Source organism: Haliotis asinina, chromosome 3 (assembly GCF_037392515.1).
Source record: "Haliotis asinina isolate JCU_RB_2024 chromosome 3, JCU_Hal_asi_v2, whole genome shotgun sequence".
NCBI lineage: Eukaryota > Metazoa > Mollusca > Gastropoda > Lepetellida > Haliotidae > Haliotis > Haliotis asinina.
This window is the reverse complement of record NC_090282.1, coordinates 14848227-14872093: the sequence shown is the minus strand read 5'-3', so window position 1 is coordinate 14872093 and position 23867 is coordinate 14848227. Positions and strand designations below refer to the sequence as shown.

The window sequence follows — 23867 nt, the reverse complement described above, 5'->3', positions numbered from 1 at the left end:
AGAGGTGCTTTGTACAGTCAGATCCTGGCACAACACACAGTAGAGGTGTTGTAGACAGTCAGTTCCTAATATTACACACTGTAGTGTTGTATACAGTAAGATCCTGGTACAACACACTGTAGAGGTGTTGTAGACTGTCAGTTCCTAATATTCCACACTGTAGTGGTGTATATAGTCAGATCCTGGTATTCCACACTGTAGTATTGTATACACTCAGATCTTTATATTAGAGTAGTGATGTGCTATCAGCGTTACAGCCTGTTGGATCCAGAAAGAACACTGTGTACATAGAGGCGGTATACACAGTACTGTCTAAGAGGTATAGTATATACCAATATATTGTGGTGTTCTGCTCCAACGCATCAGAATCCCCTGTCTGTACCTGCCGTATGTCGACAATGACGGTTCTGTTATGTGTCAAAATGGTGACACTCCTCTTCAGTGAAATGTTGATTTTGTCCCTAATCTTTCCACCACAACTCAAGCAGAAACTTGTGACTGAGTCAATAAAAGTATTTGCATGTAAGCACAGAAGTGAGACCAGTCACATGTACAGTAGTATATACAATCACACTGATTACATGATGTGATGATAATAGCATCATATTACGCAAGAACATACTTTCATCTCCATTCCGCCATTAGCATTCTGGCAGCCACAGTAGGGAAATTTTTACCATTCTCAATCCTAGCTTGTGAATCCCCTTCAAGCATGGCACTATCAAAACCGGATTTAGTTTTACTAAGTAAATGTGCATGGCACTGTAGCACATTCCCATTGATCATGGTGAACAATGATTGCATCAAAGAGAAAATAGATTTTTAATGAAGGGTTAGAAATAGTCCCAAGTTGTGCAATAACATAATCACAAGTGATACTCGCAAAAAATCAATACCTGGCTCATGAATGGCTGATTCTTATGAATGGATGTTGATTTACCTCACACATAAACAATACAAGACACATCATCACTAGAAATGTCTGTATCTTCTCAATGGAAACTACAGAGCAGCCAATGTATGCTGTTAAAAGAAGTCAACTGAATTTCATTCAATCAATACATATTGGTATTTCAATATGGTGATTATTTCAGGAAATAGGCGCCTTGACGTGGGCGGTGAATATAGCGGGTGTTGCTATGGTGCATTGTGTAAATGATTACAGTCGTGTAGGAATTACTTTCACTTCTTGAGTGTAACATTGTCAAGCATGTATACTGAGGGCTGGTGACCTGGGTCTAATGCCACTGAAGAAGCAAATACTGGGTGTCTGGTTAATACTGTATTCGCAGAAACAGTGTGGAGATCAGATCCAGTTGGTGTTCACATAAAAAGTTGTTCTGGTGATAGTTGTTTCTGAGGAAATGTGAACTTCAGTATCAAACGAGAGTTGATATCATCATTAAATGTGCCTCCCCTTCCCTTCCACCAAACGCCGTCCTTCGATACCTAATAATAATAATAAGGTAGGAAAATAGATGTATATTCATTTTTCACACACCTGCTCCATTACTGGCCGAAAATACACCTAAGCATAAAATTACAAAAATTTACAAATATTCTTTTAAAGGAGCACATTTATAAAACATTTATGCAAACATCTCTTTACACAACTCTCTCACAGCATCCAAACACAAACTCTTCACCCTCTCTTCACAGAACCCTTCACCTTATGTTCAAAGACCTTTAACATTTCACTCAGTATTAGCAGGGCCTTAAAACTCCATCTTGTGTTCACAGAACCCTAACACTTCACTCTGTGTTCACAGAACCCTTACACTTCACTCTGTGTAAACAGAACCTTAAAACTCCATCTTGTGTTCACAGAACCCTTACACTTCACTCTGTGTTAACAGAACCTTAAAACTCCATCTTGTGTTCACAGAACCCTTACACTTCACTCTGTATTAGCAGGGCCTTAAAACTCCATCTTGTGTTCACAGAACCCTAACACTTCACTCTGTGTAAACAGAACCTTAAAACTCCATCTTGTGTTCACAGAACCCTTACACTTCACTGTATATTAACAGAACCTTAAAACTCCATCTTGTGTTCACGGAACCCTAACACTTCACTCTGTATCAGCAGGGCCTTAAAACTCCATCTTGTGTTCACGGAACCCTAACACTTCACTCTGTATTAGCAGGGCCTTAAAACTCCATCTTGTGTTCACAGAACCTTTACACTTCACTCTGTATTAACAGAACCTTAAAACTCCATCTTGTGTTCACAGAACCCTTACACGTCACCCTGTATTAACAGAACCTTAAAACACCATCTTGTGTTCACAGAACCCTAACACTTCACCCTGTATTAGCAGGGCCTTAAAACTCCATCTTGTGTTCACGGAACCCTAACGCTTCACCCTGTATTAGCAGGGCCTTAAAACTCCATCTTGTGTTCACAGAACCCTTACACTTCACTCTGTATTAGCAGGGCCTTAAAACTCCATCTTGTGTTCATGGAACCCTTAAACTTCACTCTATATTAACAGAACCTTAAAACTCCATCTTGTGTTCACAGAACCCTAACACTTCACTCTGTGTTAACAGAACCTTAAAACACCATCTTGTGTTCACAGAACCCTAACACTTCACTGTGTTAACAGAACCTTAAAACTCCATCTTGTGTTCACAGAACCCTTACACTTCACTCTGTATTAACAGAACCTTAAAACTCCATCTTGTGTTCAAAGAACCCTAACACCTCACTCTATATTAGCAGGACCTTAAAACACCATCTTGTGTTCACAGAACCCTTAAACTTCACTCTATATTAACAGAACCTTAAAACTCCATCTTGTGTTCACAGAACCCTTACACTTCACTCTGTATCAGTAGGGCCTTAAAACTCCATCTTGTGTTCATGGAACCCTAACACTTCACCCTGTATTAGCAGGGCCTTAAAACTCCATCTTGTGTTCACGGAACCCTAACACTTCACCCTGTATTAGCAGGGCCTTAAAACTCCATCTTGTGTTCACGGAACCCTTAAACTTCACTCTATATTAACAGAACCTTAAAACTCCATCTTGTGTTCACAGAACCCTAACACTTCACTCTGTATAAACAGAACCTTAAAACACCATCTTGTGTTCACAGAACCCTAACACCTCACATTGCAACCACTGAAAGTCTGTGTTCAGGCATGAGAGTAATGAGCTCTACCAATTCAGTTTGCATTAGCAGTACCCTAACACTTCACCATAGTTCACAGAACCATAACTCATCACAAAGAGTACACAGAACCTAAAACATAATTCATAATTAACAGAATTGTAACTGAACCAAGTGCTTTCACAAACATGAAGCTTCACCTGCTTTTTAACGGGCCTTAACACCTCACTTGGTTAAGAAGAAGGGCAAATCAAACTAATGGGGGACTTGCACACTTTTGCTTACATTAAAGAAACATTCACCGACATTCTGTGTCATCCTCTGTTTGCAAATAGTTGTCAGGCAAGCTATACATCACAGTTACTTTTTCTGCAGGCTCGTGCTCAGTATCCCTAGCATACCATCGCCAATGTGCAGCCACACTTGGAACAGCCTGGCACCATGTACTACCAGCCGCAGTGTTTATTCAATAAGGTTCAAGTCAATAGCACATTCATGACATTCTGTCAATGTCATTATACACTGTTGTCCCCCCTTGTAAACAGGTTCTTACTCCCTGTTTCCTTAACATCCTTCTGTCACATTCTGGAGTCACAGCAGTAGTGTGTGCAGTCAGAACCAGGCCGGAAAGGTTCATTATTCTGCGGAATGTGTGCTATTGAAACTACAGGTTAATATGTGTTGACAGTGATAATCTTAACACGGCAGGTGATGCAGTATTACATACCTTGTCATTGTATACCACACTTAAAGTACAGCTTCACGTAACTAGGCACAGCATTGTGACTATCGTCACATACCACTGACGTGTGCACAATGAGAACCCTAAATAAGCAGCATACTTCTCTGATCCACTTTACAACTACTTCATAAATATCTAGCTTAATCTCTATATCTTGGGATCTATTTTACAAACTTTTTCTCACTTACTTAGACATTCTTAGTTTTTCACTTGTTTTCTCAACACAATTTCATCTAACGCATTCATAAGATAGAAAAAAGCCAGCTCCAAGTTCATAACTGGCAGTCTCCCTTGTTTAATTATTAAATTGCAAATAAACTTTCATTATGATGGAAGTGTTTCAGATGCAGGCAGTAAGTACTACCGTGTGACAAGCACTGATTGATACAATCTGTCACAATAATGTACGTCTTTCCCCAGCTCTGACAAGACACTGCTCAGGCAAGTTCTGTCCGTCACTCTAGCACTACATCAAGAACCACCTATTCCAATGTTTTTCACCAAAATGCATGAAGCTTATCATCTAGAATCTAGAATTTCAATCACTTACATCTACATAAAGATTATCAAACATGCCAGACTTTTTCTACAGCCAAGCCTCAAATGTAAGTTTAGAATATGTAAGTCCATTGGAAGTATTTCATCCACATCATGACTGAATCAGGCTATACATAAATGGAATATAATAAAACATCAAAACCAGAACTAGAACATTACAATGAGTATTAATGAAAATAGAATATAGAAACAGGCTAATGATCACCAATACGCACAGCTGAACAGCCATTCAGACGACCATGGGCAGTCTCGGTGAAAATGTATTTCCAGCATATACTCTAGCAGAATTTACATATCCATATTGGCAATTGTTAGCAAGTCAATCAAAATAATCAGATAAAACAAATTCAACACACACAAATGATGTTGGATATAAACAGCTTTGACTGACACAGCTGTACAGAAGAAAAAGGTGTGGAATTACAGCATATGTCTTCTTGAAGATACCTGCCTTAGCGTTAAGTTTAGAAAAGCCCCTGTCGTGGGAACATTGCTATTTAATACCCTGAGAAATCTCAGAGCTTCCTAAGACTCAACTGATGGATATATCTGTCAACTTGGAAACTGTTAACAGTGCTATCAAATTTTCAGTAAGTTTAAGCTTTATCACATAGGTCTAGTTTGAGACATCACAGCTATGTAATGGAGGTTACCCAGCTGAACATCAGAATAACTTCTTCCACTGAGGCCTGAACCAATATGGCAATTACAGTAAAAACAGCTATATAATGGCAGCAGGTTAGACAACAACATTGTATCAACTTATACCACAGACGTCTGAACTAATATGGCAATTACAGCAAAAACAGCTATATAATGGCAGCAGGTTAGACAACAACATTGTATCAACTTATACCACAGACGTCTGAACCAATATGGCAATTACAGTACCACAGCTATATAATGGCAGCAGGTTAGACAACATTGTATCAACTTATACCACAGACGTCTGAACCAATATGGCAATTACAGCAAAAACAGCTATATAATGGCAGCAGGTTAGACAACAACATATCAACTTATACCACAGATGTCTGAACCAATATGGCAATTACAGCACCACAGCTATATAATGGCAGCAGGTTAGATGACATTGTATCAACTTACACAACAGATGTCTTAACTAATATGGCAATTACAGTACCACAGCTATATGGGGACAGGTTAGACACCGACATTGTAGATACTTATGTCTGAACCAATATGGCATAAGAATATGTATCAAATTTGTATCTATATAAATGTACACCAACAACATCTTACAAGAATCAGTCAAGTATATCATGGAGTGAGTGAGTGAGTTCAGCTTTGCTCTGCTTTTACCATCATTCCAGCAATATCAATCAGGTGACACTAGAAATGAGCTTCTCACATAGTACCCATGTGGGGAATTGAACCCGGGTATTCAGAGTGGGGAGCCAACTCTTTAATGACTAGGCTACCCCATCGTCCCAATACATCATGGAAATATATATATATCCCTATGAAAATAGGAACACTATATAAACTAAAGAAAATCAGTTAAAGGGCCTTATTATTTTAGTGTATACATACCATAAGCCTATCGGGCCTCATTATGGCATGACTAGCGCCCATGTAGACATCCTCAGTCAACTCAGATAGGATCTAGCTAGACCATGGACCTTGGCCCAGTAGACACTACAATGTGGGAACTAATACAGGCTTTGAAATGTAGTGTCACAAACATTTTTAATTTAATTTTTTCAACAAGAAGCTATGACTACAAGAATGTAAGGAGACAAATCACACAGCCTAAGCAATACCGAAAATTATTATCACAATGGGGTCTAACAGGTCTGTCTCATAAGCTATTCAACAACTACTTTTTATGAAATGGTCTGTATATCAAAATGTCACTCCCATGACCAAACTGCCATAATGCTGGTGGGGGACATTATTTGAATTGTTAATAAGGTGAATCATGTTTCTACTACAGCCACAAGAAAATTAACCATCTCAGCTGGGAAGCAAAGCTCCTGACATTGTAACATACAATTGTAAAACTATAATAACTCTTGTGGAGAAGTGAGAAATGTTTCCACAGTAAGCTTGTGTAACAATGAGAGAACCTAATGGCACATTAAACACAAGCAGTTCTTGTACAGAGTCATTATGAGTGTTGATAGGGGCATAAAACATAAAACACATTACCATGATTTACAGCTTAATTAAAACTGTACCTCCTCGGCACGATGTGCAGATCTTTCATAAACATCAGGAATTCTTAATGACAAAAAAATGTGGGACAGAAGGATTAGAAATTTGATTCAATTTTAAACCAAGCAATAACAATTGTCACAAAAGAATGAGTTGGAATTACAACATAGACAGACAGACAGGCAGACAGACAGATGGAGGAAATTATGTTCTCTAACTTTTCTGAGTAACATATATGTATATTCTTTCAAATGTAATGCCATTCCAACTGCTGGTAATGTAAATATTGAAATAACATAACACACAACATTAGATAGAAATGTGAAACATGTCATTCAAAGTCATCCAGTAACTAAACTGACATTTGAGTCCATTCAGCTATCCCAGATTTTATGACAGGAATAGTATTTGATGTCAAGAACACATTAAAAATGATTGAGGCATTAAAAATCATCGCTGCAATTCCGTTCACATATACACCATAAACAAGTCCATGAGTTATAAACGCAGTCAATATTGTCTATCAATATGATAATACAACATCTCCACTGCATGAACCACCTGAGTCAGGTACTCATAGGGTGATATCCTTTTCATCAATACATCATCACAGTTGGATACCCTTTCAGCTGAATCCTCAACAAACATTACCACAACTAAGTTTCAAAAGCACAAAATCAATTCACAAAGGCAGAATCACTGATGAAATTCTACAGCATATGTTGTTAAAAGAGTGACAATAAGAGTTAAATTACTAAAAATAATACAAATACTATGAAATAACATTAGTTACATAAACCTCCCTCGCTTGTTTTTCTTTTCAATATGTCTAGTCAAACATTTATTTGTTCTCATCATACAATCCTGCTAAAATTATAAATCCTTTTTAAATGGACCCCTATATCTAAAAACAACACGAAAGGAAACCTTAATAAGGATAACAAATATAACATCAAAGCAACATACTGATGATTATTAAAGGTCATCAAATGCAGCCCAAGAAATATTATCATCCATCACGATGAGACACATCCAGGCCGGATTCAAACCCAAATTAACTGTATACTGTACAACAATAGAAACGCAACATAATTGTTTTGGGTGTTGTCGAGTTTTAAAATAGAAGACATGAACGCTTACTTTTATGAGACATCATTTTGTCGAAACTTTTGGTTTCTATTGCTGTTCAGTATGTTTGATAAAGAATCCTGTCTACAACAGGAACCAATGGGAAACCTTAGCAGGCAAATGCGCAACCTGGTTGTGACTTCCCCATTCATCACGCATTCAATCTGTTGTTATGACAACAAGGTTCACAATGGCCAGTCAAACCCTTTCATCACATAATTCTTATGATGAATGCAGAGTTTAGAGGCTGTTAAAGCATGAAAGCTTTCTCCCAGATCTGAACCAGAAAAAGAAACATCTCATTCAAATTTCTTAATGTATTATGTCAAATTGCTGGCAGCTACTCCTTGTGTAGCCAGTGGAGACACATAATAAACTTGCATAGCTAGCTCCATTCACAGAGATAAAGGAAGAATTTCACACCGGTTTTAGAAACTTCATCTTGAGTAATTGGGATTCATATCTGTTGGCTGTGATGCTATGTATTTGAACTTCAGGACATTGTTTTTATTGTCAGTATTTACTAACAGACGCTCCTAAGGATCCACTGGTCAACAGCATGGTGGCATTGTTGATGTTCACTTGCCTGTTTCTAAATTGGGCCACTGAACGAATGTTTATTCTTGCACACTTTAATTAGTGGTAGCTTAGTTATCGTGCTGTCCTTCGCTGACTAAATAGTTTCGTTGTCAATGTTTAACTTTATGGCATCATGATATGGTTGTGATATTGCCTGTGAGAATATATAATCATAACTCTCAGACACCTTCAAAGTTCACTCAATAATTTCCAACACTGCCTTATACTAATCTACATTTCTGGTGGAAAACATCTTTTCCCAACATGAAATGGTCCTTATCAAGTATTGAGTAAAGTGTATAATCCTTAAATGAGGGCATTACACATGACTTGGCCTGATCATACCTGTAACACTACATAGTGAATACTACCTTTATCTGTGTATAATGTGGTATACAGTGGTGATCTGTTTACACCAATCAAAGCTCAGCAGCTAATGGATATCCCACCCATACCCTCATACAAACATGCCTTGCAGTGTCCTCTACTGTTATCAGATTAATACACATTTTTTTCACCTGGAGACTATATGTTGAGGAAGTGTTAGGGTAAAGTCCACATTTGGCAATCCAGGTAACTCTCTACCTACTGGCCATTTGATTACCTGAAACTTGTCACAGGTAATTGTGAAGAAACAATTTGACTCAAAAATGCCTATAAACCCAAACATATCTTTCATAAATTTAAACTGCAAAAGAGAAATGTAATCACATATTCTGCTCAAAATAGCCAGAAGACTTGAGTTATAAAATCCAGCCCTTTTCCACTCAGGTGAGTGTGACAATGCAGTCATGAGAAGACTCACCTTCACAGGTAGACCGAGATCCTCTACATCAGCACTAGTCTCTGCAGTGGCCACCACACTCACTGTCACATCCACGTGTAACTGTTTAGTCACGGTGGTGGCCGCAGTCCACTAATCCTCAACGCTGTGTCCAAACAGCCAGGCTGGTTGAGAGAGACAGATAAGCTCGCTGACGTGCAACACAGGTGACACCACCTATATGGAGAGACAGAGAGACGAATGAGAGACACAAAAACTCGGACACAGAGAAGTCACAATGTTGTTGATACCAATGTGGTCCAGCATGTTAGATTGTGTTATTACTCACCAACTCATAGTGTGTATCTGCTGGGTCAATGCAAACATCAAAAGTTACATAAATTGACGTGTGATCAGTATTCTTTATCTCAAGATTTAACCTCAAAATTAAGGATAATTCATGAAGTGAAGACACAAAAATCAAATCCCCATCAAGAAAAGAGTTCATATTGTCATTAATTTATGACTGAATACAAATGAAAAAAGTATTCCATTACAATAATAATAATAATAATGATTCTATATCGCACACTTAATCAATCATAAATACATGTCTTTATTTACAAACAGTATGTCCACGTGCCCCCAAACTGACTGATCTATGTATTGCCATTGACAAAATAAACACTGCATATGTAACAAGTATAATAAATAAATGTCCTGATGAGATTTGCTTCTGTGTACACATACCTGATCATGCTGGACACTAAATCTGAGTTTCCCATATGATAAACAAGGGATTAGTGTTATCTACTGAACGCCAGCCACTCAGTGAAGCAGATCACAATAGCTAGCTGATGTATAATGATTAAGTACCCTCTGTTTTGTAAACCCTGTATCACCTCCTACACGTGAATAATAACAGAGAATAGCATTACTGTAATGGAGACAAGTGATGCATAACAAAGTTTCACACCTGCCATTATGTATAAATCACATATTACTACCATTGAATAAAATACATTACCAAAGTAAGTCAAGTGATGACAATGGCGATGATGATGAGGAGGAGGAGGATAATGATGATGAAGACGATGATGATATTCCAAGATTAATTATTTATCAATTTTAATTAAGTGTGTAATGCTATATTCCAGCATGATCATGATGGGGTAAAAAAAGTAGGATTCAAACGCTGTGAGAATCAAACTTGGGTCTTTGGTGTGACAAATGAACACTTTAACCACATGGCTACTCCACTACCACACAAGCAGGAATGCTAAGATGTAAAATAATAACATATAGTAGTGCTTAATCATCCCCTTTTAAATGTTTTTTAAAGCTCAATGATATATAACAGCAAACAAATATGGTAGTAAGTTCTGACTTTGTATGTGTTAGCTAGACACAAAAATGTTCACAATCGGAGACAATGTTTCCTGGTTGTTGGAATTATCGAATAATCAGCGATAGCATTCCAACCATTACCAACACAACAACCAACTGCTGTGGATAGCCAGCTACAGCACACACTGACTGAACACTCGGCTGATAACGATATTTGCCCATAAAGGAACAAGTTACTGACAGAAGACTCTATACCCCTGACTAACCCAACTTGAAAGCTTGAGAGTGATAAAAATGACAACGAACCAATGAAAGTGTGACCAGTCCACTAATGCCCAGTGTTTGTGGAATCTGCTGGTGGACATTACACAGTGTGGAGATGGTGAGATTGGTGATACTGTAAGTGCCAGTTCCTGTTACAAGCAGCTATTATCATATTAACACAGCACTAAATGAAGGATATAGGCTTGTATGGAGAGAACAAATTGCTGGGGCCCTAAGGTTATAATAACTGGTCCCCTGTGTAGAATCAACTCCAGCAGTCACTGAATAGTCTGGCAACAAATATATGAAGGTTACCCATCTCTGTAAACTTGAAAACATGTCTAATTATGATGCAGGAAATATAAGATGTTAACGACGACCCAGTTCATCATTACAGTTTATACAATATGCCAAGGTCGACTAACTCTAGTACACTGAAAGAATCATGCTTGTTAATATCTTTTGCATACTGAATAGTTGTTTAAATAGGATACAGGTGTTACATGTGACTATTTGCTAATATACTCATGGAAACAAATAGGGGAACACATGAAAGAACAAGTGTTCCTTTATTCTTTTCTAGGTTTCCTCAGAAGTTTGTCTGCAGTCTGTGATACAGACCCTGGAGCAAATATATCCTAGAAAGCCCACTTTAGTCAAGAAAATGAGGCAAATCTTGTTTCTAAACATGAAGAAAGTCTCAGTGCTCCTTTTTATTGTATTTTTATTTATACACTATGAGTTTTTTTCTGTAAAATATGTTCATTTCAGAGACTAGTTGTCAGTCTATATACTGCACTGTGGGCGAAATTCTGGAAATACAAGGAACACTTGTACCTTCATATCAAACAGACCAAGCAAATTAACACATACTCCTGAAGCATTTGAAATATTTTGAAAAGTGATAAAAAGGATACACTGAGTGTAGCATCCAACCATATATGTTTTCTCAGCATATAAAAAACATTAACGTGAGCCCTCTAAGCCACTGAGGCTTGTCTGTGAGCTATTGTTGGCTATTGCCCCAATGTCCTACCTGGGACTGAAGACTTGAACCAGATCATTCATCTCACAGTTAAGATGCAAATAAGTCTCATGTTATTTTCAATGGTATAGTGGCAGTTTTAACAGAATGGTGTTGAAACCATTTCAACTGAAACATCAGCTTTATGCCGTGTCATCATTCCTTTGACTGCAGAACACAAAGGTTTCAGTGTTATGGTGTCAGTTTCGTAGGTACTGCAAACCTGAGTAAGAGTAACATCATCCGAGTCATGCTGGCTGCTGCGACTAGGTAGATGCTGCCTTTATGTGGTGTAATGACTGTAGTCAGGCAAGAACCATGGGGCAATGTACAGTGTCAAACTTCACACTGTCATTTAGAGGCACACACACATCACAGTACTTCTCATAACTAAAAGGAGATATCTTTTTTGACCTAATTCCTCTGCAATACTGATGTATCTTTTGTTCTTTCTCAAACTATCAGTGAGTGAGTGAGGTCAACTGTCGTTTTAAAACAATTCCAGCAATATTACTGCAGAAAAACAAATGATAACTATGAACCATGATGCTTTATGCAAACGTTCGCAATGTTCCAGGTATAAGAAGACAGAAATTTCAGAAACAGAGACTTGCCGAGTGAGTTGGGTTTTAACACCGACTTGAAAAGTATTGACCCAGTGAATCATTCCATATCAGCTTAAAGGGTGAGGAATAACACAAGTTTTAGATGTTCATCTGTTCAGGGAATCCCCTGAAGATAAGTATGGTGCTAACAAACCACAGAATTCAAACCTAAGCAGGCAAGACCAATGATCCATATCATGAGGTCTAGCAATCATCATGTCACCAATGAGCTTCATATGACTCCAGTGACAAGCATGTGAAACCTACTCCAGCCAGAGTGAGTGAGTTTTACATCACTGTCAGCAATATTCCAGCAATATCACAGTAGGGGACATCAGAAATGGGCTCACATATTGTACCCATGTGGAAAATCGAACCCAGTTCTTCAGTGTGATAAGCAAATGATTCAGTCACTAGACTCCCCCACTGACCCAATATCAACCAGAATCCATGTAAAGGGAACTGTACCCATCTTCAGTATGGAACTACTCAGCCTGACTATATATGTCGAGAAAGTTTATGACTGTCACTTGATGAATATGCTACTTAATGTTACTTCTAATGGTACCAAAATTATCCCTAATGTTATTAGCTGTTACTTTGTACAGAAGTAATCACAGTCACACAGGAACACATACAGAATAGTTTGTTTACGACACAATACAGTGACATCAAGACAAAATGAAAAAAAAAAAAGAAAGTAAATTTAACACAAAAAGTGTTTCAGAAAATTATTGAGAAAGTTATGCATGTGAAATGAAAGCGCAAGGTGTTGGCAGCTATTTTAACGAGCTGATGTCACCCGTACAACACAAATACCTCAGACTATGTAACACAAGAAGACACACGTGGAGGTCCTTTTGTTCAGTATCGTCACGCAATCTCCAAAAATGCAAATTATTCCAACAAGTCAAGACTTTACTTCACCATAAACCTGAACAAGGTGTGTAATGTCATTTCATGCAAAAGAGGTTGTAAGAATATATCTTTTCTCCTGGCGATAATGAATCTCCTTGTAGTCACAACACACGGCTCTAAGAAAACAACACTGTAAGGAGACTTTAGGGCAGGAATCATCAGCCCATGACAAGCGTCTACATGTAGGGTTTTTACGCATTCCTCCTTGGCTTGGTTTTTCTGTTAAAGAAATGATGCCAGTGATAAAGAAATGTTTCCAGTGTTAAACCAATTATCTTCTGCCCATTCTTCAAAGGTTCTTCCAAGGCTAACCTGCTTCAGGTTGTAATAATATTATGTTTGTTGTTTAATGACACACTTAGCAGTATTTTGCCTATGTGGCAACATCTCTAAATAACCCAGTCTGGGCCATACAATCCACTGATCAGCAACATGATCATCGATCAATGTCATGAGGATACAATGACATGTGTCAATCTAGTCAATGTTGGGGCATGGTGGGTAAGCTGGGTAAGGAGCCAGGCTAGAAATCCAGCAAGGCTGATCAAGGTGTAAATACCTTGGAGTCAACTTTGTGTGCAAACTCTTTCAGTGTTGTCACAATAATGTGCACTTAAAAGAACCAATAAATCCAATAAATTAGGAGTGAGTGAGTGAGTTTTAGTTTTACGCCGCACTCAGCAATATTCCAGCTATATGGCGGCGGTCCGTAAATAATCGAGTCTGGACCAGACAATCCAGTGATTTGAGCATCGATCTACGTTTTTGGGAACCAATGACATGTGTCAACCAAGTCAGCGAGTCTGACCACCCGATCCCGTTAGTCGCCTCTTACGACAAGCATAGTCGCCTTTTATGGCAAGCATGGGTTGCTGAAGGCCTATTCCACCTTGGGACCTTCACGGGTCCAATAAATTAGGATATGATCAGATAGTGGCCACATGTATATGTACAAACACCCAGTTGCAGGTACAGCAATGTGCAGTAAACATGGACTTTTGGTACTGTGACTATGTGTCCCTATGTAAGCCACAATAATTTGGTGAACCTAGTGGCTGCAAGAGTTGTATGATCCCTAGAGAGTTGAGATTGATAATATGATGTGCAATTGATCACACAGAAATGTCAAGCAGAGAGTTAAGATTTACAATCACACTGTCAGTATTTTGGCCTTACTGTAACTGACATATATTATACATTAGCATAATAATAGCTGATTACAAATCTGCCAACAATTTACTGTACAATCTGTAGCATTGAGTTTAACTTGGGTACTATAGCACCAATCAGTTTGAATAGTAATTCAAAATTTAATATAATATAAAACTAGACTACTGACAACCAGCAACTAAAGTTAGGTATTTAACAAAATCTTGTATTCTTCTTCTACAGGCTGAACAATACAAAAATAATGCAACAGTTTTCACCAACCAGTTTCAAGGACATACTACATTAACAAATTGAAGGCAAAAAGGTGTAAAGAATCTTGAAAGATGTGTTTATTCATGATGATGATGATTCAAACACAGTCAGTGTGCCAATTGCCAGACAAACCTGACCAGCTAAACATACACTGCGTCCAGAAGAGGGAAACCAGAGAACTCCATGGAGAACACATCAAATATATGAAACATCTTTCTTCCCTATTTTTTTCTCACAAAAAAATCTGACCTTAATTTGTATCAAGCATCTTCCCCTCATGGCAAAAAGAACTCTTTTAGGTTACACACATTATCTTATCTGATCATTTATGAGGTTGATGAGGAATTTTATAAGATGGCATTTGGCTGTTTAAGAGGCAAATAGTTTGATATTTGCCCATAACTGAAGTTTATATCAGATTGTATAATGCTGGGCCGGTTAAGGGTCAGTTATTACACTGACAGCTCTGTTCCTAGGTTCACAGTATCTAAATTAGTTAGAACATGTAACTCTATACCTGCAGAGGAAAAGTCACAAAAAGTAAATGTCTTGTTTGATACAATAAATATTTTGCTGTCCAAATATCCTAATGACTTGTATCAAGTGGTACTCATGTTTAGTGTTTTATCACTAATCCTATATAATGTCATATCATCAAAGAATTAGATATTTACTGTTATATCATGACAAATTCTACTGACATACTATAAAAGTATTATATATATTTACTGTTATATTATGGTAGTATTCAATATTTACTGTTTTATCATGGTAGTATTCAAAAGTTACTGTTACATCACTGTGGTATTTAATATTTACTATTTTTATATCATGGTAGTATTCAACAGTTATTGTTACATCACTGTGGTATTCAATATTTACTGTTATATCATGGTAGTATTCAACACTCTTTTTTTTACTGCATGGTAGTATTCAATAGCTACTGTTTTATTGGAGTAGCATTCAATATAAATTACAATGACATGACAGGTGTATACAACATGTACAGCCCTGCACCTCAAGGATCACAAAATCCATGAGACTCTGGGCACTCAACTCAGTCTATCCTAAAATGCAGAGGACATTCCTATCAATGAAAAGATAACCTGTTTACAAAGCTTTCACCACAGAGTCTCTAAATTATTATGGTGTTTGATCAATCATAAAGTCCCAGCTTAGCAAATTATTGACGCTAAACTGCCCTGGTAATTCCACTCCTTGCAGACTAATGTACCATTTATTCATGAGCATACATCTACTAGACGAACAAATTGCCGTATGTATGTACTAATAGCTCAGATAGTGTCAAAATACATGACAAAGGGCAATCCAGATTGTTATGAAACTATATATCATGAAATATTCATGTGGACTTGATAAGTTAATGGAGAGACATAAGGCAGTTGGCGAGGGTGGAGAAGGCTTTTCGTTTTCTGAAATGTACTGTGTGTGGAACATGTAGAGATATTTACTTGTATATACTGCATGTGGAACATGTTTTTGGTTTACTTGTACATATTGTGTGTGGAGTATGTTGTTTGTATTTATTGTGTGTGGACTATGTTGTTGGTTTACTTGCATACGTTGTGTGAGGGTGTAGAAGGGGGTGTACCCTCCACCCTGCCTTCAGACTGGAGCAATCAACCTTCATCTCCATCGCACCTCTTCACATCTTGTTCTTCTAGAGATTTGTTCCACTTCCAGAGAAAGATAAATTACTACATATATATTCCTTTATATCAGTTATTCACCTGTAGAACATTTCAAATCTACTGGAAAATATGTTCCTATGAAACAAAGCCACAAGACTCTTTCCTAAATTGTATTCAATCTCCTGTATAACAATCCATTAGTTCATTGTGTGATCCCAGCTATTCATGGCCATGTGTTCATGAACAACTATGAAACTGATGGTACGAGTGATTGTTGAAAAGGTGAATCTATTCTGTCCCACTCGTGACTTCCATTGCGAGCACATGAGTGACAAGTCAATCATTCACCTGCAAAGCATGGGAACATATAATCTGTCATACCGACCCTTAAACAAATTTATCCAAGAAAGTCCATGCAAGTCTAGAAACTATGGTATTCTAGATTTCCACACGTTATGAAAATGAAGCTCTGAGCTCCTTTACAGTGTGTTTTGTTATTATAATTTAGGAACTGTTTTCTTCTGTAAAATATGTTCAGTTCTGAGACCAGATGTTAGTCTTGGGAACGTACAGTACAGGTCACACTACGCAACTTTATCAAACTTCACTTTTTCTCTTTCAAACCATTAAACCTTTAACACTGTACTACATCCTTGAATGTTGGAAGCCTCATGAAACAGATTTGGATTCGACTCTGATCTTTGAAACCTTCATAGAAACAGTATGTTTGATTCTAAAGAGTATATCCTTCAATGTCTGCTCTACTGCAATAAATGACCTGTTGTGTGTTGCTTTACCTTGAGATATATCTTTTCTTCCAGAAATATTTCAAAGTAGGTTTCTATTGCAATATATTTGAAAACACTAGACAGCACTTAGGAAGAATGTATATGTTCTTGCATAGAAGAAATTCATCCTTGAGTTATATTATTTCTTCTAGAGTGTGTGAAGTCGACGATGTAGCTGGAAGTTTGCTACTACAAAACAACATAAAAACTTGCCTAAACTTGATGAAGATAATGAAGAAACAGGACATACTTGTGTCTGAAGAAACAAGTCACACTTGTGTCTCAGGAGAAAAGTCACATGTCTGGGGAAACAGGTCACACTTGTGTCTGAAGAAACAAGTCACACTTGTGTCTGAAGAAGCAGGTCACACATGTGTCTCAGGAGAAAAGTCACATGTCTGGAGAAACAGGTCACACTTGTGAGGAAACAGGTCATATGTGTGTCTGAGAAAACTGATTACATGTGTGTCTGAAGAAACAGGTCACACTTGTGTCTGAAGAAACAGGTCACACTTGTGTCTGAAGAAACAAGTCACACTTGTGTCTGAAGAGGCAGGTCACACATGTGTCTCAGGAGAAAAGTCACATGTCTGGAGAAACAGGTCACACTTGTGTCTGAAGAAACAAGTCACACTTGTGTCTGAAGAAGCAGGTCACACATGTGTCTCAGGAGAAAAGTCACATGTCTGGAGAAACAGGTCACACTTGTGAGGAAACAGGTCATATGTGTGTCTGAGAAAACTGATTACATGTGTGTCTGAAGAAAAAGGTCACACATGTTTGAAGAAACAGGTCATGCTTAAGTAACCCCTCCCACCTGTGTTGCAGGAAATTCTGTTGTTCATGAAACAATATCAAGACCACAGAAAATAGGAAATTCTTACCAGCAAAATCAGAATCTCATCAAGTGTCAGATCCCTACGGCAAAGTATGCGGATAATGCCAGCCCTAAAGAGAGACATTACAGAGTTTATCCTATTATCTTAAAGGTCCTTCTTCACCAACCAAATCTCCTCACTTCACTACCAACTTCTCCTGGAGGAACTCTGACTGCAGCCAACTGTACTGGCCAGATTTTGTGCTGCTAATGTACTTTAGTACTGAATTAGGTCATCTGAGGCTACAACATGCTCTTCTGTGACAGTGTAGTTTAAGTAGTTGTCTTTCAAGCACTTACAGGGCACTGTTACAACAAACATCGACAACATCTACAAAAAATGGCTCTGATAACAGCAGCTACCCTTAGTCATCATACTTTCTGTTTGGATGTGATATATATTGCTCAGTCCAGTGAAGAAATTGCTGCAATGCTCTAAAAACAAAAAATATACTTTGTTTAAAATGTTAAGACTCAGTATAGTCCGTTTGACTCAAAAGCGGACTGATGAATTGCAGTCTAGCTCGAAAACTAATAAACGTAACATACTCAGTGAAACACTGATCATAATCAAAACATCATACCAACTCTGTTAGTTTTTTTGCAGAATATTTTTCTTTAAAATATAAAAGTTGCTTAACATACTATCATTAAAATATGGACACAGTTCACTATTTTTTACAAGGGAGGAGTGCAGAGAAAGGGACAGCCAGGTGTGCCAGAAAGCATGAAGACAGCACAGGTTAATGAATAAATAACTTTCTTGGCATTTGTGCACATGCTTCTTGAACACCTAGCAACAAACTAACACATATAACAAACAAGGAGCCCAAGGGAGACCAGAGACTGAGGAAATCTAGACTTGCTTAATTTACAGCTTTAGCACTGCAGAGAGGGCTTGGAAGTAGGGAAAATAATGAGGTTCAGGGATTGTGAGACAGTCTAATACATAATATATAGTGAGTGTTTTAAATGCATCTAATCTTAAGAAAAGAAGTACATATGCACTGAAACACAAAATAAACAGTACAATCCAGATACAAACACAGTGTATCTTAATTATATTATTTGAGACAATTTGATAACAGTATGAGAACTGAACACACATTAATGGTGCACATACATGGAAATTTACATCAAATTTTAGATGTAATGAAAGGTCTAGGAAACTGATCCTTGACAAATGTTGTAACAATTATCAGGAAATAGATCTTCACCTTGGTTGAAGATTCTTACAAGAATTCATTAAAAGAGTAATTATCTTTCTTGACAAAATAATAAACAAGACATTGCATGAGATTGCTCCTCCTCTGGAACATATGAAGTACTAAGATGTTGTTATAATTGCATAAGTATTTAGAGTACTTTTGACAAACAGAAGCAAATAGTGAAATAATAACTGATTAAGTTATCTGCACAACAGGGATAAGAAAATATCAACATGGAAATAGAGTTTGGGATGCCACACGCAAGCTGTGAGATAAACACAACCAGATGATTGAAATATTTCCTTAAATATATTCCTTGACAAGTACGTAGACAGACTGTCTCTTTCATCCATTGCATTTTCTGTATCCAAGAGTAAACAATTATCCCTGCTATCATGTATTTGTGAATTGACACAGTCAGTCCATGTCAAATAAAGCTCTGAAAGGCTAAACACCCAAGTGACACCTTTATGGAAGGAAGCCTTTCTCACCCCTGTACAGAGCCCACAAAACACTCAGCACTAGCTGAGGACCATCAGCACCTTGTATTCATCCCTAAGGGTGGTTTTGTTGGCCTAATCTCCATCAACACACCTGCAATTTGTCTGTATGTGAACCTTATGTTGGTACATCAAGGAAATAACCATGAATACAGAGGGGACTTAGGGTCAGATTTGTTTTTTCACAGGTCACTTCACAGAATACAAGAATGCATGCCAAATTGGCATGTCTTCATTTACCAATGGGAGAATGAAAAAATCTTATTTGCTTGAGCAATCAACCAGATGTCAGAGAACACACTTTGACTTGAATTTGAACACAGATATTTCAATGTGACATGTTTTTTTAAGTAAAGGATAAAAATGTCTCTTGTTGTTTTACGTCACAGTCAGCAGTCTCAAATATATTATGTGAAAGTACACCTTTTTCACATTACTTTAGTTACTGTCATGTGATCCTTTATATGGTTGTAAGACACCATAACTGACAATTTATACCTTGATGCAAGTTTTTTGTGTTACAAGTCACTGTGGACATCTTGAACCCTGGCTACCTTCACCGATTCCTTTGCACCTGGAATCTACCACTGTCCTAGCATTGTCAGACAAGATGATATCTCCATTCTCACCGATTCCTCTGCACCTAGAATCTACCACTGTCCTAGCATTGTCAGACAAGTTGATATCTCCATTCTCACTGATTCCTCTGCACCTAGAATCTACCACTGTTCTAGCATTGTCAGACAAGCTGATATCTCCATTCTCACCGATTCCTCTGCACCTATACCACCTACACACAACCACAGTGTAATTCCCTGCGTGATTCGGTGCTCCTTGTGGTTGACTGGACTCATCTGGCAGACATATACCATTATAGCACTTGCTCTTAATAGCACAGACATAAAAATCTACATCATCTGCAAGTAGAGCTGCTAAACACCTCCTTCCTCTGTAATTAATAACTTAACGATGCCTAGACATATGCTGTGACTAGCAAGGATTACCTGTCTTCCTGACTGGTGTTGGCATCTGATGTTATAGTGACTGCACTTGGAGCTGTGACAATCTGGGTCTGAGCAAGACACCTGCTGTCACAATGACAACATTCAAATCCATTATGATCTGATCTAAACACCAGGTGTCAAACTGACAGCATCCAGAGCTGTAACAATCTGGATCTGGTCTCGGTCTCTGCTTATAAATATTCCATTAGGCTGCCTGAGATCTGAATGTAGCCTCATCCTTTCATCCAGCTCTAAGACAAGTGTTTAATTGAAAGTATCAAACAGACAATGCACCGCTGATCTTGGTGAGCTAACATATTTGAGACAGAAGGGAAAATTTCATATCCTGTTTCAGTGAACAACACTGGCAGCTTTTGTTTAAAAAAAAATATTTGAGGTATGAACTGGGCAAACAGAATTAGATGCAAATAATTCCATATATTTTACATGTGGGGAAAAAAGATCAATTATCTCTGAAAACATATCCAATAAAACAATCATGCCAATCCTGTATTACTTCTCAGGTTTCATTTTCAGCACTATTACCAGTTCCTTATCCAATTTTCACCTTTGGAGGGATAAGATACTAGAGTATTATCAAACTTTGTAAATAGCTTTCTTCATATGTTAGTTTAGAAGCAAACTAGCAGCTTATAGACAAGAGACACAAGATACCTCATATGAAAGTACATACCAGTATATACAAGCATAAAAATATGTTTCCAGTGGATCCTTAAACAATGCAATTACAAGTAATTTCTGCTGTCTGGTAACCTAGATTTGAGAAAAATATTAAACTGAATCTAATTTTCAGTTTATTCCAAAGAGTCTGGGTGATTTGATTAGTGGTGCCTTTGGGGAGTTAAACTAACACTTAGTCTCTGAATATATATAATTTTTATTGTAACAAATGAACCCATTCATTTGAGTCCCAGGGAGACCAGAGATTCAGAACCTGAGGAAATCTAGACTTACTTCAGTTTGGGCTTTAGCACTGAAGTGATGTTGGGGAAAACAATATGGTTCAGGGACTGTCAGACAGACTATTGGGAAGTCTGTGAAAGGTTTAGCCTGGAGAGGGGATGCTCCTCCAAGAACTGTAAAGATGGAACACAATCAAGAGGAGGTCAGAAAGCCAGGCTGTGTAATCAGGGCTGATAATCTTGTGACACGGTTACAGGAAAATCTAATACCCTCCACATGTTCATTTAACAAATTAAGTATGGAAAATCTAGGTGAATTATGTGGTTTTAATTAGTATGGTGAAAGTCTATCTACCACAGTTTATAATCTGTTTGGGATTTTGTTTCCTTTTCTCACCTTCAATGACCTGAGCACCACTTCACCACTTTGTCATGTTATACATGATATTCATTCAAATATACACACCACATACGAATAATGCAGCATATTGGTAACACATGCATGCTCAAACATGCATCAGCCTCAGAAAAAATTGTTTGTTGAAAGACGTATATATTTCTCATAGAAAATGAATGAAATGATATGTGTTACAGCAAGGAAATACAACTGGGTTGATATAGTATTACTATCTGGCTTGTGTTAAATGGTATGTGTTACAGCAAGGAAATACAACTGGGTTGATATAGTATTACTATCTGGCTTGTGTTAAATGGTTCTGCATGTTACTCATGATGGTTGTGATATATGTGCCGACATAACTGTTATTTACATCTGTGTAATAATTATAAGATGTTATCTTGAAAACATATATTACTCAAAGAAGTTACCAAATTTGAAAGAATTGGATGTCTTTAAGTTCTGTTAATTTTCAGAAGTCATGTATGAAAAGAGTTTTGTCACTTATATATTCATTTCAATGTGTTGTCAAGCAATTATGATATGCATAACCATATGCCACGTTCTTAGCATTGTGTCACATAAATCTCCTGTTTTTATCACACTGTCTCAAAGGGGTGTTTTTGTTCAAAAACATTGTTAATCTTGACAGCTGTGGATGAACATAACATACACAGAACAGGCTCATGAAAAACTTAACTGTTTATGCTGCTCTTAGCTTCTATTAACCTGACTATTTGCAGCATAGACAGCACAAAACATCTACCAAAACAAAACTCCACTGCCACAGAAAAGAGTTATCACAGAGACCATCTGACATACTGAAAATCAATTCAGCTCATTCAAAGTCTTTGGATTTTATTGTTAAACCTTAAAGAAACCTCTAAACTGACATAGAAATATAATGCTTATCAATAACTAGCACAGAAAACTGACTGACTTCTTCCAGGAAAACATTCAGGACAACTTCATGTTATTTACACTAATACACATACTTTTAGTAAGGTAAACTAAGCTGCTACTGAATCACATAATATCTGTATTGTCTTTCCTTGGAGCCTTTTCTGAGTGCTAAGTGCTATAACTTTTTATCATTATTATACAGTTGATTTTTAAGCTTCAATGTGCAAATTTTGAGGTAATCTATGCGTTCATGAAAATGTGCATTATCATTAAAGTGACTGCAATAATCTGATGACGTGTGCATTTTATTTTGTATTTACCATGCATCTGGCTTATTGCATTTATCATTATGTTGTGATTTGATAAAATAAACTTCACAAAATATATCTTCATATGTACTCTAAGGCAGGGGCATTGTATACTTAATAAAGAATCTTGAAAAAACATTTCTGATATAGAATTTCATAAGCGAAATATACAAAACCTCATTCACCATGAGAAAATATCAACTTATTCACTTGACTTATGATAGTAAAAGAGATAACATGAATGACAGACTATTTGGTATGACAGTACACAGGAATTTGTGATGTCACAAAGTGTCCACCCTGGAAACAGGGAGATTTACAACCAAAGTCATACTGTGTAACACCATCACACTTCACGAAATCTGAAAAGTGTATCTACAGGACAAACCTACTATCAGCATGATCACCTTTCCTATCCACTTGGGACAACCACACATTCATGGTTGTGTTAACTATTAACTACTCATGGGAAAATGTGAGATTTGAATACCGACATAAAAAACACAATATATTTTACCTTATGTGAAAATGAATGGAAAATGAATATCAAGGCAATGGGTTTCCAGTTCTAACCAACATGTAAAAGATGTTTTTATCAAAGAAATATGTGCCGAGTTTCACCGAACTGCATCTATATCAAAACAGAAAAAGACTGCTAAGAAA

The 23867-nt window shown here is 37.3% G+C and overlaps 1 protein-coding gene across 2 annotated transcripts in view; it reads right to left on the bottom strand.

Annotated features, from left to right (window-relative positions):
• The window catches only part of LOC137277527 (solute carrier organic anion transporter family member 4A1-like), a 125931-nt gene that overhangs the window by 90285 nt on the left and 11779 nt on the right, over nucleotides 1–23867 (bottom strand). For both annotated transcript variants that reach the window (XM_067809299.1, XM_067809301.1), the window contains exon 2: nucleotides 9107–9301. The gene's annotated coding sequence lies outside the window, so the exon portion shown is untranslated. The remainder of the gene's footprint in view (nucleotides 1–9106; nucleotides 9302–23867) is intronic.